The sequence below is a fragment of the Pelodiscus sinensis genome, chromosome 2, assembly GCF_052426305.1.
Source record: "Pelodiscus sinensis isolate ZL-2025 chromosome 2, ASM5242630v1, whole genome shotgun sequence".
NCBI classification, from domain to species: domain Eukaryota; kingdom Metazoa; phylum Chordata; order Testudines; family Trionychidae; genus Pelodiscus; species Pelodiscus sinensis.
In genome coordinates, this window is record NC_143053.1 from 211419236 (window position 1) to 211439254 (window position 20019).

Sequence of the window (20019 nt, forward strand, 5' to 3'; positions counted from 1 at the left end):
CCAAAGCTACCCAAAGCCTTCTGAATGTATGCCCACGCCTCACTCTTTGATTATGGTAATGCCTCTGATAGCATCAGCACAATAATTAATAGCAGGTTTTGTCAATTTTCTGCTTGACAAAATCCACCCCAAGCCTTACCTCCATCTTCCCACATCATGAAGGATTAAATTGTTTCCTTCTCTTTTTAACCTCTTCATTTCTTTTTGGATATATATATCTATATATATAGGCTCTAATTCCAGATGTCCTGAGATTCTACATCACCTGGTGATGTAAATGGGAGCAGCAGAGGCTCTGCACTCCAAAAAGTCAAGCCGTAGCATTTTGCCAGAAATGCATTCCCTCAAACAGATTGTGAAGGACGCCATGGAATAATTTATTTCTGAGCTATACCTTTTGCATCAGTCAGTTTCCTATAGGTTAAACAAAGCTATTGACAGTTACAACAGGCTAGACAGAAATTATTAATAGAGGAAAAACAGAAAATATCAACAGGAAGATCCTATTATCTTACAAATTATTTGCTTTCAAAGTACATTAAAATTGTGCAATCTTAGCAGGACTGTCTGTATCACAGCACTTACCTGCCTCCTGGCAACAGAGTTACAAAGGCAAAGTGTTTGTCTCATTCCACTTGTGATATTATAATGAGATGTGAGGCTACATTAAAGAGTAGCATGTTTGTTTTCTGAGGGAAATTCCCCAGGTAATACAGAATGCCAGGCAGCCTTCCTATCTGTCTGCTTTGTTGTCAGTATGTTTCATAAATGTAATTCAAATGCAACTGAATGGTTTTCAATGCAAAGCATCGGGTTTTGAAGCTAGAAAGACATGATATGCATATGGTGCTTTATGGTGATGTGTATTAAAAAGAAATTTTAGTTTACATCATTTGCTGTTCTGTAAGGAAAAGGGTCACTTCAGCACCCCTTCACAAAGGGGGGAAAATGCAATTCTACTCTGTTCTGTCTCCATTTTGAGTGTGGGCTGTCTGCTGCTTATTCTGCATCCAGTTCTCTAAAAAGCTTATTAATGTGGTCTAGAGGGAGACTGTCAGAAATGGCAGACTGAATCAAGGGATTTTCCTTCAACATCCAAATGACATGCTGCAGCGAGAGAATTAAACAGATGACTAACCAGTGCTTTTTTGTCTGTGGATGAAGATGGGATTGCCAACTTGTAAACCAGAGACTGACATTTGGGTGGATTAAACCGTCCTGTTGTTGTACTGCTAGTTTCTAATCACTAGTGCTTTCTTGATCTCAAGTGTCTCAGCTGAAAACCTTCTCAGTTCTCGGAGACTTGTTTGCTGAAACCCTCAGCAGAGCTTTTGCTGTAAACATTTATCCACAGAGAAGCACTGCTCTGACACTGACTGAGGAGAATTGTTGGCTTCTAGGTATTTAATTAAAACATTAAGCAGAAAAAGCTTTAGTGTCAACATTCACAAGTGCTTTGCTATAGCTGAGGGTTGCTATAATTGAGTTTTCCAGCAAATGCTTGGACTCCCCCCCCCACACACACACACGTACACTTTCTTCTCAGAGAGCTGGAATAGCTTGAGGTTCACTTAGCCTCATGCTGTTAGTCGTGGCTCAGAGACTATGCCCCATGCTGTCATCCTCCTGATTCTTTCAATCTGGTTGTTAGCTTTAATTTCTAAATTCAGGATTGGATTGCAACAAGGAGCTCTAATGAAAAGCAAAAAAAAAAGTCATTTGTTAAACTATGTTAAGAATTTTGATTTGCAAAACACATAATGTGGTCAAACTGAATGTTTTCTGGTGTTTTTGTGAATCATCAAATTTCTTTTACCATGTAATTAATGTTAATAAGGAGAAAACACTGTCTGGGTACTAAATATATCATAATAGATGTATCATTTCAGCTCAGGTTCCTCTGTGTGCCACCATTTTGATTTACACCAATGTCAAAACTATAAACCTTACCATAACCTGGACATTTTCATTAGAAATTTCCTTTATAAAGCAGAGGATTCACTTTTTTTGTCATTTGGTTCATCATGTTAGAACTTATAAAAGAACAGCTTAATTTTCTTAGAAAACCTATATTTGCCGGCTTGGAAGTAATAGAAAGACATTTAGTAATACTTTATTAGTGCACTTTCCTGAACAGGAGCAAGCTTAAAGAACACTCCTTTTGTTCAGATATTCTGTGCATGGACCATTGAATGTAATAAAGCGAGATTGCCCATGCAATTCCCGTCAATGCACTGAGTCAAATGAGAGGGTGTTATCCCTTTGAGAAAATAGAAAGATATGGATTTCACGGAGCATCCTGAAACCATCGAGATGGCTTCTAAAAGACAGGAAAAAGCAGTGTCTGATGTCCTGAAATTACCTTCTAATATTCTGCATTTAGGGGGGAAAACTGATAGCAAAACTTCTCCTGTGAAGATTCATGTTCTTAAGAAATGTCATGTTTTCCTAACCTCGTTAACTGTATCCTTATTGTCACCACTCATTTCTCTGTGAGCACAAGCCAAAAAGCCCAGTTTTAAGTGAAGCCAATTATGGTTTAGATGGTCTCATAAGTCAATATAATATTTTGCTGCAGGGACAATAGAGAGGGGAAAGTCTAGCATGGGCTCATGAAAAATACCTAGTTTTTTTTGTAGTTGTCAGGCCTTTGGGGCAACTCCCTTGGTCTTATAAAAAGAATACTCTGACTCTCACTATCACTTGCTAGCTCAGACTTTTCAAATAGTGTCAGATCCTCCTTGGTGCTGTTTCTTTACTTCCCTTTACTTCCTATGTGATACACTCAGGCAAATACTTGTGTTATTCACCGCAGCTAGTACTAAGTGATGCATGGGATGCAGAATGTGGAATTGTGTGGAACAAAATATCTCTCTTCATTTATGGTCTTTAAAAAACACACATCTACAAGCACTGCATGGGAGGAATTAGCATGATCTAATTACTGAAATATCATTGAGCAGTCGGAGGTTTATGTTGCCAGTCTCTATACAAAACTGAAGCAGTAAGGACGGTCAAATGGCTACATTCTGACAAATATTACAGCAGTAACTGGGCTACTTTGTCTTGTGTGAGGAGTTATTTCTTCTTCTGTACTGAGTTCAGAATAGCCATAGTTTAGCAGCAGCACAAACACTTCCCTTCCTTTTCATTGCCATTTCCTCTCTACGTAGCAGTATTCTCGTTCGTGTTCCGCATCATAATTGTTTAGTTGTTTGATTTTAGTTACAGACTAATTGTGGCCCAAACCTAGCAGAGGAATTTTTTACACATTTTGTAAGATGTAAAACAGTCACACAAAGTAACACACGTCCATTGTGGGAGAAAGGAATACTTGTTACCTTGGCATAACTTTTGCGGGAAAGATCTAATTTTTTTTAAAGTGTCTTTGGAAAGAGAAAATTTTCATGATTGAGGAATTTTATACTGTCATTATAAAGAAAGCTTCCAAGGGGTAGCCAAGTTAGTCTGTGTAGGATAAACTTAAAAAATAACAGATAGTATGGTGAATAGTAATAGAAATGTAGCCGTGTTAGTCTGGTGTAGCTGAAGCAAAATGCAGGACTATGTAGCACTTTAAAGACTAACAAGATGGTTTATTAGATGATGTTCTTTCATGGGCCAGACCCACTTCCTCAGATCAAATAGTGGAAGAAAATAGTTACAACCATAAAGACTAACAAAACATGTAGATGGTGTCATGAGCACAGCCCATTTCTTCAGAACATCCAACACTCCGGTTATCCAATACTCCAGTTCTGGACATCCAACACTCCAGTCATCTGAAGAAGTGGGCTGTGCCCACAAAAGCTCGTGACACCATCTACATGTTTTATTAGTCTTTAAAGTGCTACCACACTATTTGTTGTTTTTTAATGATAAAGAAACAGCATCTTAATTCATTCTACAGTTTGATACTTTCCAGTCATGCACCCTTAGGACGTGAATGGACCCTCCTTTTATTTTTATTTCTCTGAGGCAAATAAATGGACAATGCTTGCAATGCTGCTTAATGTATGATTGCACTGACAGACCCTAAATAAGCCTATGCCGAGCCAAGGCTTATCAGCTCTCTTCAAAGTGTTAGTGTTGTTACACAATTGTATTGGCACAAGGAAATAAATAGCTAAAGCATAAAAACTATGCTAACACTTATCAGCATTACCATTGCTTGCTGGATCTTAGAAGGTATTTAGGGGTAAATTAGAGCTAAACAACAGCACGGAACACTGAGAGCCAGGTCCGGTTGCTGTAAACAAACTTTATGGAGTGTGGGAAACTTGGCTACAGCCATGATAAGTGGACATCCATCTAACTAAAATCATGAAAGAGCACAGATGTTACCAAATCAGAGAGTGCCATACTAGAGAGGTTTAACCTGTAATTAATCTCCTTGTACATATGCTTATGCACACACACAAATATGTATGTTGTACATTGAAGAAAATGTATATTTTTTCTTCCTCTTGAGGATGTAAGAAGTCATGACCTATACAATTAAAAGTAGAGATGGTTGAAAATAGTTTTTTGGCGGGGGCGGGGAGGTTTCTTTCCTAAAAGAAAATGTTGTCTTTTTATCAACTAAGTGAAAGTAGAAAAACAAAAATTCTTCAACTAAAAGCTGCTGAAAATGGGTACAAAATGGTTTTCGGCTTTTTGACCTGCTAATGAAAAATCAAATTTTGAATCAAAGTAGAATTCTTCTATGACGATTGTAGTTAAGTTGAAAAACAAATGTTCCATCAACCGAGTATTGGCAGACATTTTCTAACAATTTATTTAACAATATTAAAATAAAATGTGCAGTGTGTGATACTGTTATTTTGCATTCTATAACTTAAAATATAAAGTAGAGGAGAAAAAAATATAACAAACATCTATAAGAAAATATGAAATAAACTTGGAGAAGTGAGTTACTGTAATTAACTGAGAATCTCAATAGTGATTAAATCAAAGCAAACTAGGCACTGATTTACAACATTGTCAGATATTTTCACCTTTTTGTTGCAATTTTGAATGTACTACCTAAAGTCTGAAAATGCTTTAAAATCCATTAATAAAATTTGACAATATCCCTTTAAAATTTCTGTTAGCAAATTGGAGAAGCAATTAGTATATGGCTGCACCTCTAAGACAGTGGGCTTGAAAGGACTGTTTATTTTCTGCCTTGCAGCTGTGTGTAAAACCCACTGAGAGAAACTTGTTACCAATTACCGGTTTAGAAGCTTGAAGTGACGACAGCAGCTACCAAGAGAGTAAAAAGTCTAACCCACAAATAACTACACAAGAGTGAGATTCCTTAAGACCAGCTGTTAATAGAGCAAAGGGAAAAAATGTACCCACTGAGAAGTAGAAAATGCAGAGGAGAAATAATGGGTGACACAGTAGAAAGGCTTCAGACCACAAGGTTCCAGTGACACAGAGCAGATAAGTGACATAGGTGCAGCCCAGAAGACCAATACATTTTAAATGATGTTTGAGAATATTCAATCAGCAAGTCACTTCCCTAGGACAAAATAGACACTGAATATTCTCAAAGGGGTAGCCATGTTAGTCTGTATCTGCAAAAGCAATGGGGAGTCTGCTAAAGACTAAGTAAGGGTATATTTACTCTGCAGAGCTATTTCGGGATGCCAGAAGTATCCCAAAATAGCTATTCTGCGTCTATTGAAGCAAACCCATTATTTTGAAATAGATTTTGAAATAACGGGTGGGTTATTCTGACATCCCGGTAACCCTCATTCCACAAGGGTGAAGAGGCATTTCAGAATAGCGAGCTATTTCGAAATGTGATGCTGCGTAGACAGCGCAAAATTACAAAATATGCTATATCAAAATACACTCAAAATAAGCAAAACAAGTTGCGTAGATTATTTTGAGCTTAAGGTGCTGTGTAGATACACCCTAAGGGTATGTCTACACTACCCCGCTAGTTCGAACTAGCTGGGTAATATATGCATACCGCACTTGCTAATGAAGCCCGGGATTTGAATTTCCCGGGCTTCATTAGCATAAGCAGGGAGCCGCCATTTTTAAATCCCCGCTGCTTCGAACCCCGTGCAGCGCAGCTACACGGGGCTCGAACTAGGTAGTTCGGACTAGGTTCCTATTCCGAACTACCGTTACTCCTCGTGAAACGAGGTGTACCGGTAGTTCGGAGTAGGCCCCTAGTCCGAACTACCTAGTTCGAGCCCCGTTAGCCGCGCTGCACGGGGTTCGAAGCAGCGGGGATTTAAAAATGGTGGCTCCCCGCTTATGCTAATGAAGCCCGGGAAATTCAAATCCCGGGCTTCATTAGCAAGTGCGGTATGCATACATTACCCTCCTAGTTCGAACTAGGAGGGTAGTGTAGACATACCCTAACAGACTTATTTTCATGGGTAAAACGACTTCTTCCCTCCATGCACCCAAAGAAGTGTTTTTTATCCATGAAAGCTTATGCCCAAAATAAATGTGTTAGTGCCTACCCACACAGACTTTACCCTTGGGCCTCTACCCTGGGAAGTCCAAGTTGTGCTTCCCAAAAGCAATCAAGAGTTTTACTCCTTGGCCTGGGAGCTTGCTCAGCACCGTACACCTTCATGTGATCCCAACACTCTGTGTCTGCCTGGAATCCCTCCTAGATACAGCATCCTGCACCTCCTCCTACACCTCATCATTCTGCACCAGGGTATGTCTACACTAGGAGTAACGGTAGTTCGGAATAGGACTCCGCCGGGCACGGAGTCTGCACTAGCGGACATTTAAAAATGGCGGCGCCCGGCAATATGTAAATGAAGCCCAGGAAATTCAAATTCCGGGCTTCATTTGCAACTCCGGTTGCCTACATTACCACCCTAGTTCGAACTAGGGTGGTAGTGTAGACATACCCCCAGTCTTGAGTCCCCTCCTGCACCCAAAGTCCATCCCACAGCTCACACTTCTCACCCCTTCCCATTCCCAAATCTCTCAGGGTATGTCTACACTACCCTCCTAATTCGAACTAGGAGGGTAATGTAGGCATACCGCACTTGCAAATGAAGCCCGGGATTTGAATTTCCTGGGCTTCATTTGCATAAAGCCTGCCGGCGCCATTTTGAAATGCTGGCGGTTTGAACCCCATGCCGCGCAGCTACACGCGGCACGGAGTAGCTAGTTCGGATTAGGCTTCCTTATCCGAACTAGCTGCACTCCTCATTCCAAGCGGCACGGGGTTCGAACTGCCGGCATTTAAAAATGGCACCGGCCGGCTTTATGCAAATGAAGCCAGGGAAATTCAAATCCCAGGCTTCATTTGCAAGTGGGGTATGCCTACATTACCCTCCTAGTTCGAATTAGGAGGGTAGTGTAGACATACCCTCAGTCCTGGCCCTTTGAGCTCACACTCCCTGTCCCAGCCCAGTGAAAGCGAGTGAGGGTGGGTGAAAGCAAGTGATGGAGAGATGGAGGAATGGAGTGGGCATGGCCTCAGGAGAAGGGGAGGGGCTTTGGGGAAAGGGAAGGATAGATCCTAGGTTGCCCTGATATTTAAAAAGTGTTCTTCGGCATGATAAGGTTGGAGACCACTGGCTTAGAATTTCCAACTGACTGATTTAAACTGCTTCCCACTCAGGCTACATCTATACTACAAGTTTTCTCGGACAAAATACACAAATGAGGCACTCATTTACATGAGTCATGATCTCATTTGCATATTTTCTGCTGATCTATTTTTGTGCTGGGGTTTTTGCACAAAAACAAGCAGTGTGGACGTTTTCTTTTTGAGCAAAAAACTCTTTTCCGTCCATGCTGCTTGTTTTGGTGCAAAAATGGATCGGCAGAAAATATGCAAATGAGATCACAACTCATGCAAATAAATCCCTCGTTTGCATATTTTTTGCCAAGAAAACTCGTAGTGTAAACGTAGCCTAGCTTGCTGGCTTCTGAGAATCCCATTTTTAAGTGCTTAACTCTCTCCATGTCTTGTATAGGGAGCCTGGGCTCCTAATATGGGTCTCTGAATTCCACTGTGTAGTAGATGGCCTAAAAGAGTGCCTAAGTCCCTTTGTGGATCAAGCACTAACTATCTAAACTTTGCTATAATTATCACTATTTCTACTTTACACTTTTCTTGGGAATCAAACATGGCAATATACGGAAGTGTAGGGTTTAAAAAAAAATGTGTGTTACAAAGAGGGAATTAGGAAAGAAAAGGCCTGAGAACTTTAGACTGTAGAAAAAGCAAAAGCCTGGATCTATTGCAGAAAACTGGAGTTTTGCCATTGAGTTCAACTGAGCCAGGATTTCACACATAATGTATTCAAGATTCAAAGTCTACTACGTTCAGAAAGACTCTTATCATTGGGTTTTGGATCAGGACCAAGCACAGAAATAATTTGAAAGCGAGAACAAAGTATTTATTTAATTTTTAGAAAGGTAGACTATAACATATTTGTGCAGGTTGGATTCTTTCTCAGTTCATTTTTCTGTAGCTTGTAACTATAAAATGAAGGGTTTTTTGTAGTGAGTTGTTAGCAAAATAGTGGGCAATTACAGTTGAGAAAATGAAAGTTCTTATAGCACATGCTGTTTAAATCATTTCAAGAAACACACCCAAGTTTAAGATGAACTGGTGTTAATCTGATAAAAGAACATTATACTTTATTATATGTTGTTGGTTGTGGTGTTGTTAATTGAATTATTTCATTTTAAATGAGATTTGTTAAAATCACAGTTGCTTACTAATATTTCACTCTAGATTCTTCTAGCAGATTTTTCTTTAAAATGAAAATTGTGACTATATTGGTTTTAAAGACATGCTAAAAAGGATATTCCAATGAAAATCCCTTGTTTACTTGAAAGAGGCTGCTTAAATGTTTAATGACATTAGCTCCTTGCAAATGGCATTCATTTCCTGCATATGCAAATTTTCTTAATGTGAAACCCCCATAACAGGTAGAATGTAGAAAGTTAATGAAGCCATGTAATTACAATCACTATAGTGACTGCAGTCCCTGGAGAACAATAATGTGATAATATACATAGGTTTTGACTTTCTTTGGAAACAACCAGCTTATAATTTGAAAATAGATAGTAAAATATTTTCATTATCTTCTCCCGTCTTCTACAACAAATGGCAGGTACAAATAGTTTACACTTTTAATAACTGCAAAAATCACAAGACAGTGCAAGTGAGCAGCATTTTAATTGTTTGTTTTCTCAACTTTCCACAGCTGATCTTGGTCTCTGTTTAAATCCTCCTCTCCTTTTAATCATAAGGTAAAGCCAGAGTCACTCTGGTTCTGGTCTGATTTAAGTCTGGGAATCTTATCTTGTTCTAATGCTTGAAAGATACCTAAGGAATACATCCAAAATGATTTAACTCTCAATTTCAAAACACATAACAACAAAATAAAATATTTATTAGGAAGTTGGAAAACCATTTTGGAGGGAGTTAGAGGAAAGGTTTCTAGGGATCTGTGCTGAATGATAATATTTCCAATGTGATTGCTTACATTTTTCTAATGGAGTGGTAAACAAACATTCACAATGGAGGATTTAAGCAATATTCTTGTGGTCTAATTGTTCTTGGATCATATCTAGTACCAGGAAGCAATGGAGGAAGAGGGCACAAAGATCCCCTTTCCCATCTGTACACCTACGCCGCTGTCAGCCATAATGGAAGTCCTTGAGATTAGGAAATACAAGAACCTACCAGAAATCAGGCTGCTTTCAGCTCTGACCTATTAAATATCATACGCAGGAGATGGATCCAGCTCATTGATGGGACTGTGCATTGTCTATTATTTAAGAATGGAACAGAAGCTTCTCTTTTCAGGAGTTCTGGGAAATGTGCTTCTTAAATGTCCTCTAGACCTTCCCTTGAAGGTATGGACTTCACTTCCCCATCCCATGAAGAGACTGAAAATCATAATCCTTTCCTTAACTCCTGATTGAGAAAGGTTCTTAACCATGTACTTAACCATGACTAGCTCCTATGGCAGTTAATAAGCCTAATCACATTCTGAAAATTAAACCCATGCATAAGTACTTTGCTGATCAGTGCCTCAGTGAGAAATATTCTTCCTATTCACACACATCTTATTCCCATTCACTTAAACAGGAAAAAATGTTTCTTCTTTCAGAAGCACAGATGAGCCAAATCCTAATCTCAGTTGCACTGATGTAAATTTGGAGTATTATTCTAGCTTTTCACTTATAAAATAGAAATTATAGTCTGTTCCTATAGTCCTAGGTGTGATTGTTCTCTAAAGACTGCAACTGCTGAATTAATCGACCTGTAAAATATATAATATATAGCTAACTAATAGATAGTTTACATGTATCTTGAATTTATTTTTAAAGAACACTGAGATTCCCAAAAGATAAAGATTATAAAACATGCAAAGTATCAGTATGTTAGCTAAACTTAAAAATTAAGAATGGCATGTGGTTGACACATCCACAGACTGTACCTGATATAGGCACTATATGACTCTACAGAAGGTAGGATATATAGCTTATGGAAACCTCTATAAGGAGCTCCTTCCCCCCCCCCCTCCCCCACACCACCACCTTTGTACTTAACAGTAGTTTTAGAAGCAGTATAGTTTTGTCATTATAGTGTGTTAATCCTGGATTTTTTAAAATACTGTTATGCATGGTACACAAATATCCAAATGTATATCAGTGAATTTTTTTTCTTAAGTTTATGGCTCATATTTTAAAATGTGAAAACACATACACAAAACAAACCCCTTCATTCATATAGATAGATAGATAGATAGATAGATAGATAGATAGATAGATAGATAGATAGATAGATAGATAGATAGATAGATACACATATATATATTGCCTAAGCAGAAATCAGAAATACACTTGGGTTCAAAAGTATCTGCCTTACATGTGCAGTATGAGTTACTATTGCTGTCCAAGTATTTTTACAGGTTTTGTCATGCTAATTTGAACCTTGAGCTGTTTCTGTTGAGATTCTTTCATAAACTCTTAACTGAAAATATTCAATAAAAACCTCAATTTTTATCTGTTTCCATTCATTCTTGGCTGTCAGGGATGGGTTACATATCAGCACTGTAAATACCTGATATTTGTTCATTTTATACAGAATATTTTAAAGGGAGAAGATTAATTCCTTCATTTCTCCTTGGGCAGGCTAGAGTACTCATCTCTAAGGATGCGTGTACACAGCAGGGCTTAACTCAAAATAGCTTAGCAAATTGAGCTACGTCAATTGCGTAGCTTATTTTGAAATAGGTTATTTCGAAATTGAGAGCATCTACATAGCACTTATTTTGAAATAGAGCACTCTTCATCTGACTTCCCTCACTCCTTGTACAATGAGGGTTACAGGAGTCAGAGTAAGAAGTCTTCCAGCTTGACAGTATTTCAACATTATTTTGAAATAACTGCCTGCTGTGTAGATGTGGACTAAGTTATTTCATAAGAACTTAAGAATGGCCATACTGGGTCAGACCAAAGGTCCATCTAGCCCAGTATCCTGTCTGCCGACAGTGGCCAATACCAAATGTCCCAAAGGGAGGGATCATAACAGGTAATCCTTTCTTCCCTCCCAGAGGGAAACAGAGGATAGGGATACCATTCCTACCCATCCTGGCTAATAGCTGTTGATGGACCTAACCTCCGTAAATCTAGCTAGTTCTTTTTTGAATCCTGTTAAAGTTCTAGCCTTCACTGCATCCTCTGGCAAGACGTTCCACAGGTTGACTGTGCACTGAGTGAAGAAAAACTTTGTTTTATTTGTTTGTTATTTCAAAATAAAGTTAGTTATTCCAAAATAATGTTGCTGTGTAAATGTATCCTAAGTGATGAAATGCTCGTTTGCCATACTTTGTTTAGTAAAGTCACTCAGGGTTAAAAAATTACTGTAAATTCCATCACAGTATTGCCATTTTTCCTCAATATGATTGTTGGAAGTATCTTAAAGATCCCCTGTCCAATGATGTATCTGCTAAGTGCCCTTACAGCTTCATTCCAATGTATTGCTCCACACCTGTCCAAAGTACTGTAATACAGATATTAGTTTTACTCTCTTTATTAGTGGGTTTGCTCTGCAGCACTGCTGCTATTAATATTTCAAAGTGTTGAACCAAGAATGCTGGGACAGATTTATTTTAAGTGTATGTAGGAGTAAATGATACTCCTTTGTGCACCAGACTAAACTCAGCTTCTAGGTCATGAAATATTATCCTGAGGTTACAGGAAGGAACAGTTATAACCATAGCTGGAGGTGATGTCAGAGTTTAAAGCCCAAAGGGAACACCAGATCATCTAGGTAGAAGTGCATATCACTGGCCACTGAATCACTGTCTTGAGCTCAGTTGAGTTCCAATCAATCTCCATAGGCAGGAACCAATGTGGAAATATGTTATATCCAAATATCGTGCTTGGCTGGGCATCTCCCATGACCAGCACAAGGGATATTGCAGTTACTTTCCCTTCTGCATTCTCCTTAATGAGCAGATCTTTTCAGAAGCTGAAATAGACCCTGAAGCAAGTCTCTCCCACTTATTATTAATTTATAAATATATGCACCATATGTTAATGGCAGGGTGGAGGTCACAACATCATATAGCTCTTCTGGGAAATAGGAACCACTATGGATAGAATGAGATATATTATTCCATTCCTCTTGCACCTGGGTCCTCTTGTGCACCTTAATATGTTAGTAGGGAATGAAGGTCAGTTAAAGCTTATTTTAAAGATCTTAGGGCTTAAGGTTTCCTGTAGGGAGCAAAAAAAAGACAAAAGGCCAACTGGTTTCAACTCAGGCTGAGAAGGGAGTGCTGAGAGGCATAGCTGGGAGAGCGCAGCCGGGGAATTATGAAACTAGTATCAGCCCATGCCGGCAGAATTTTTTGGCTCTCACTGATGATTGAGGTCACAAAAGAAATCAAAATGCAGCCTGATCTTGGATAAGCTCTGTAACTCCTATGAGATCCTTATCCACGCATTCCCACTGACTATGTGTTTGACAGAGTCCACCAACTGCACACTGACAGGACTATGTATATAAATTACATCTACTATTAATAATATTGAGTGTCTAGGGATATATAGTAGGCCAAACCCCTGGAGTATTTGGAAGTAGGGACCTGATCTAATATATTAATTATGCAACTAAAGGCAAGTATCTTTGACATCTGTGACATTGAACAAGTCACTTAATTTTTAACCTCATTTTCCTCATCTGTAAAATGAAGATAATACTTACCACTAGAAGATGGAGAATTTTCCAAGTGTATCTTTCTCTAAAAATTTCACTAAAATACCAAATTTTATTTCAATTGCACTATCCCACTCTTTGTATTTGTTTCCTGCTAACATACAGTTGAGTAAAATCTGTTCATAAAAATGTGCAAGGAACGCAAAAGACTCACATATTCAACATATATTTATATATACATTCATACTGGAAAGGTTTGCCTGGCCATCTTCAAAAGTCTCCGTTAGCCAATAGAGTCAACACAACATGATTAGGGGACCAATGGCACACCATGAAGAGCATTCTGGAAATAATGAATACAAAAAGGAATACTGAGGCCAAAAACAGTTCTGTACCAGTAGGGATTTAGGGCTGTCCTAAACCCTTATTAGTCTCAGAGGGAGGTCTCACTACATTGCCAAACTCCCGTTGAAAGTGAATGGAAGTTGTGCATGTAGCTCTGAGTATCCTATCAAGACCACTGCCATAGGCACCAGTGGAAATCTAGGAGCCAAAATTTGTTTGCATAAATTGTAAACAGAGTTGTCATGAAATGAGAACAAATCAAACTAAATTTCTTGTCTGCCCATGGACACTTCACAAATGGAAAAATAATCAAATTTGCCAAATAATTTAATTGTTGTAAATTCTTCAGCTAGCTTAATTTATTACCTATCTTAACATGAGAATAACTTACTATCTGTAAAGTAATTATGAAAATAAGCATTTAGAAATTATATCTACCATTGCTGAATAAAATATGAATCAGATACAAATATTTCTTTTGCCTTATCATAAAGGTAATCTTATTTTATTCTAATTCTTGCTACAGGTACAGCATAGTTAATTTTCCTAGCAGTCTTCTTCTTTGTGTCCTACACTACTAACAGTAAATGACCTTTGTTAAAATGAACATTGGCAAGTTGCTAGCTACATTAAACTTTTACTTTAAATTTGCTGCTCAATCCCTAGAAGATGCTGAGGATCTGATGCATACTGTGTATGTACCAAGATAGGATTTTTTGTGAATAGGTCAACTTTTACAAAGATGATTTCTAAGGTGTCTGAAAATCACACCATCTCTAAATATTGAATGGAGATTGGTTTGTAGATGTAAACTCAGGGTATGTCTACACAGCAAAGTTATTTTGAAATAACTTTACTAGCATCTACAGAAGCCAACCGCTATTTCAAAATGAATTCAAAATAATGGCGGGTTTTTTTTGAAAATGGTAAACCTCATTCCATGAGGAATAACGCCAATTTTGAAATTGCTATTTTGAAATAAGCACTGTGTAGATGTTTATTTCGAAATAGAGGGTCTCCAGCCCTTCCCAAGGTACCCTGCTGGCCACTCTGGCCACAATCAAGAAAACTACTGTCCCTCCCCCACTCCCTGGAGCCCTTAAAGGGGTAGACTTTGGCCACAGTGCCTGTGCCAGCTCCAAGCCTGCCAGTCCAACAAACAGTCTGTCCTGCCTCTGACCTAGTGGCCCCAATATGAGCCAGCAAGCCATCGGCAGCCAACCCTCCACCGCTCCCCAGGAGCAGTCTGCCTGCTCCCAGGAGCCTGGCAGGGGCCGGAAAAGGTGGGCACCTTCCTGGTCCACGGTGGAGATCATGGACCTCATTGAGGTTTGGGGGGAATCCTCCAATGTCCATGATCTCCACACTAGATGGAGGAATGTGGCTGTCTGTGGCAGGATAGCTGCCAGCATGGCCAGCAAAGGCCACATCTGCACCCAGGAGCTGGTGCGGATGAAAATAAAAGAGCTTCGGCAGGCATATACCAGGGCCACAGGGGCAGCTCCGATCCAGGGGCACACACACCAAGCTGCCCCTATTTCAGCGCCCTGTACCACATCGTGGGGGGCGGAACGATCCGTGCCCCTAGGTGATTGTCAACCCTGGGGCAGAGAGCCCTGACCAGGGCATCGTAGAGGAGGAGGAGAGCCAGGAGCCACAGCAGACCAGACAGAGCATGCTGAGCAGCCAGGACCTCCTGTCGTCAGTGTCATCTGAGGCCAAGGAGGCAACAACAGGTGAGTGCCATCACTGTCCCCTTATTTGGGGGAGCAGGGGCGGAGGGGAGACAGAAACCAGGGACTGCGCATGTGGGCCTTGCTGTCCATGGATCACACAGCACCTGTGCATGTGCGAGCACGTGCTATGCCACCCCTGGACATATGGCCCCAGCTGGCTGCCACACAGGGGCCTTACCCTGTTAGCCATACATGTGTGTGAAGAGGCATGACATTCTCCTGACCCCAGGATGGGACACAGCAGGACGCCCTCCCTCCACAAGGCCACTCTACACAGGGGACATCTCCCCCTCACACACACACACACACACACACACACACACACTACATACATCACAGGGGCATGGGTGTGGTGTCGGGGCAGCTCCCACTCCTGGGGATAGCAGGACAGCCTGAACATGGCCTCTGTGCAAGCACATGGGCTCTGATGGTGCAGGGAACAGTCATCCTCACCTTGCAGAAGGGGGCTGGGCTTCACCCACTGACCACTTCTCTTGTTTCTCCACAGCTGCACCAACTGCATGTGCAGGGCGCACCACACCACCCGGGACATGCTCTTGCACCCGAGGGCTCCACAGGACCACCTGTGCAGTAGAGGGGTACCAACAGCAGAACCTGGGGGCACTGCGAGCCCTGCACCACACCCTCCAGCACTGGATGCAAGACCTGCAGCTCTAACAGGAGCAGCTTGGCCAGGGCCATGCCATCTGCCAGCATCTGCAGACCCTGGTGCAGAGCGTGCTGCCTTCTGCCGCTCCAGCACCTGCTGCCTCCCCAGCTACCGCTCCTCATCCCACTCCTTCTCCCCCTCCCGCTTCTCCCTCCACATCCTACCCACCCTCACCATCCCCCCCAAGGACACCAAGGCCCCCGCACCTGCAGTGCTGGGAGACAGTTGGCCCAGCGAGACCCCCACCCCGAGCCCTGAGCTTCCCCTCCCCCTTGTTCCCCTTTCTTCCCCCTTCCAGATTCCTCCCTCCCATCTCCCACCCTCTCTCCTCCCTTCTCCCCAGTCTCACCAGAGTTTCATTCCCCCCCGGCCCAGTTTTGTTAAACAAAGAGGCTGTGTCTACACTGGCATCCCTTCCAGAAGCCGGAGAAAAGCGCCAGTCTAGACGTGATTCTCTGGAAAATAAGCCCATTTCCAGAGGATCTCTTATTCCTACTTTGAATAAGGGCTTATTTTCTAGAGAATCACGTCTACACTGGCGCTTTTCTCTGGCTTATCTGCAAATAGCAGATTTTGCTATTCCAATGTGCTACATTAGCATCCCTTTTCCAGAAGGGATGCCAGTGTAGACTAGCCAGAGAGTTTGTGTTCATGAAAATATGTGTATTTTATTTGACATAAGGAAGGCAGATTAGGGAGGTGTAAGTGGAAGGACATGAGGGAGGAATGAGGCACAAGCCCCCAGTGGGGCACACCAAGCAGACTGTTAGTGCTCCTCACGGTGGAAGCTCTCCCACATGGCCTCCTGCATACTGATAGCCCCCCAATGGACCTCCCAGATGGCAGCCTGCAGAAAGTGCAGCCAGGCTTGCAGCAACGCATCCAAGAGAAGCACCAGAGTGCTCAGGGGCAGCTCTGGCTCCATGTTGCAGAGTGCTGTGGTGTCCTGAGTGAAGGCAATCAGAGCACACAGAGAAAAAAATGCTTTGCTGCCCCTCGTCGAGGTAGGCAAGCAAGCAGGGAAACCTGAGAACCAGATGTCCGGGGGGGTCCTTTTGAGCACAGGTCTCAGATAGCTTCAGGCAGCAGCCACACAAAGTAACTCCTGACCTGATGCCCTGCCGAAACTGGTTCCGGCCTGCCTTAAATACGATTCAGTGTCCACTCAGTGCTATTTCGAAATGTATTTTGTCTGTAGACGAGTTATTTCGAAATAACTATTTCGAAATTAGATATTTAGAAATAATGCTGTAGTGTAGACGTACCGTAAGGGAGTTTAAGATCATGTTAGGTACAAAGAGCCAAATTATGCATTTTGTGGAAGAACATGCTATGGAATCCTGGAAATCTACATTGCAGTTTCTACTGAGTAATCTCCTCGCCAAAATGATTCCATAGGAATCCATTTTTTGCTCCTTTCTCCCTCTGCTGGGGAAAATGCAAGTAACAGTTCCAAAGTATATAAAAGGACATTTGCATGCATGTGTGAGTGAGAACATTATATCCTAAAACCAGTCACTAGTTCTTGTTTGCATCATTATACACTTTATTTCTGAGCTAACTTTAAAGGGAATAGTGAAGGGGGATGGTGAGCCAGAGCATGGCCATCTCGCATATTTTCTCTGGAGACCTTTGAAATATTTCTTTGGTTTTCTTTTTAAACTTGCTAAAAGGATATTATAATGGTTTTTAGGCTCCTCTTTATATAACAGAACAAATAAAAAGCGATGAACAATTGCTAAGAGTTAGCAGATTATAAGTCTGCATTTGCCTGCGTCTTTAGCTACTCAGGAACAGCTAAAATGTCTACATTGCTTCAAACTTTATTTCAGGAGTTGTATTGAAAGAATGGTTAGTTATGTTATATTCCAGATAGAAAGAGACTTAGGAAAACATCATGTCTTCAAACTCTAAGCTGAACAGATGATAACCTTTTTACCACTACATGTCATGTATGTCCCTATCTACTTCAAATATGAAGGCCTGATCCAAAGTCCATTGACAGTGGAAAGAATCCCACTGATGGCAATAGATTTTGGATTTGGCTCTGCATGTGCACAGCTCTCATTGACATCAATAGGCATTGCACACGCCTATCTGAAAGAAGAATTTGATCCTGAGGTCAAGATGAGATATGTATCGTGCCAGTACATTGAAAAGGGAAGGCAATGAGAGTGGAGGGAGTGTATGTGTAGGAAGTTAGAAAGGTACCTTTGCACTAATCAGATTTGCATTAATACTCTAATTTAGCCTATGTGGCAAATGCCAAAATAAAGGCTGCTGAACTTCCTGAAGCAGAATTGCAATTTATAGTAATTTCATTTTAAGAGTGTATATTCGAACAAGAACTATTTATATTATACTCTTGTAGATACATTATTTGGTGAATTTAGTTCTTACCAGATAATTCAAAGAAATAATTGGGTGGTATAGAAGTTTAACTGTCTGGAACTCAATATTAATTAATTAATTGATTAATGAATTAGCTGCTTTGCGATTGCATTATTTAAAGTATTTTTAACACTACACCATATTTTGAACTGAAGTACACTGCAGATGTGCACTGAAAAAATAGCAGCACAGTGAAAGATGCTACATTGTCCTTCTTTAAATATCTGCTTAAAATTATGCCGTAATGGTTATGAAACACCTGGCAATGATGAGGCAGCTGATGAGTTGAAACCGCTGCTTACTGCATTTATCGTAAGTCTCACTGTTGCATAAAGCTAGCTCCATTTGGTGGTTATAGCCACCTGTTATCTCTTGCCCTTTATTTAGACTGCAACCTCTTTGGGACAGGGATTGTATTTTCATTATAAGCTAACCTTGATTCTTCCAAGGACTTGAACCTTGAAATGTTACATGCTAAAAGGAAGGGTCGTCATGGCTGCAAATCAGAATCGAATTAGCTGGTAAACCTCATTGCAGGAGGAATACCAGTTAATTCGACTTAGGGCTTTAAATCGGAATCCTGTTTCACTGCTGCAGGTAGACGCGGGCAGTTACTTCAGGCTAGTCAATTTCTAAAATGGCAACCGGACGGGAACATGTAAATCAAGCGTGGGATATTTAAATCCCCGGCTTGATTTGCAATTTAGGTTGCCCTCATTAGCCTTCCTAGATCGATCTGGGGGCTAGTGTAGACGTACCCTAGAATCAGTAATTCTGAGCTCACTTCTTGCTTGGTTCACTGTGTGACCTTGAGAAAGTCACTTAATCTCTCTGGGTATGTCTACACTAAGTCCTTAGTTTGAGTTAACGTTTGACTGCCATGTGTAGCCACGGGCAGTAAGTTCGGACTAAGGGGATTTAAAAATGGCTCCCGGATGGAAAGATGCAAATAAAGCCCGGGATATTTAAAACCCGGGCTTCATTTGCAACTTCGAATTCCTACATTAGCCTACCTAGTTTGAACTAGGGTGCTAGTGTAGACAAACCCTCTATGCCACAGTTTTTCACTCTGAAAAATTGGAAGAATAATATGTCTCACTTAGGAGAGTTCTGATACTTATATAATTACTGCTTGAAAAGTGAGGGTTACTGGTATTGATTCATGATCTTGTTAAAAAAAAACAATCAAAATGGAAACCTGAATTGCTTATTTAACAATTTAATGAGACTTTCAAAAGATAAAAAGGAACTGGTTGCACAATGGCATATTATTTAATAATTTAGATAGCATGTGCAATGTGGGTAAACCGATTCCACAATTAGACATTTTATTTGCTTATTGTCTGTCATTTGTGCAAGATACATTTGAATTCCAGCACTGAAAATAAAAAGCCTGGGAAATTAAACCAAATTAAAATTATTTTAGACCAATGTGCTCATATGGACATCACAGACAAATAAAAAATTGAGGAGAGAGAATGTTCTGTTAGTGTCACTTTCTGGATTTTGATCCGCAGCACCAATGTTCTGTACTAATGCAATGTGTAGCAATGCTTCCCTGTGTCAGTAGCCATTTAGAGTAGATATACCCTGGTGAGAAGAAATTAGGAAGAACAAAGAATAGCAAAATATACTGCATTGATAATCTTCTAGAGATTGCATTTATATATTAAATTTAACATGAAACGTCAGAAATGTTTAGGGCAGCCAGTTTG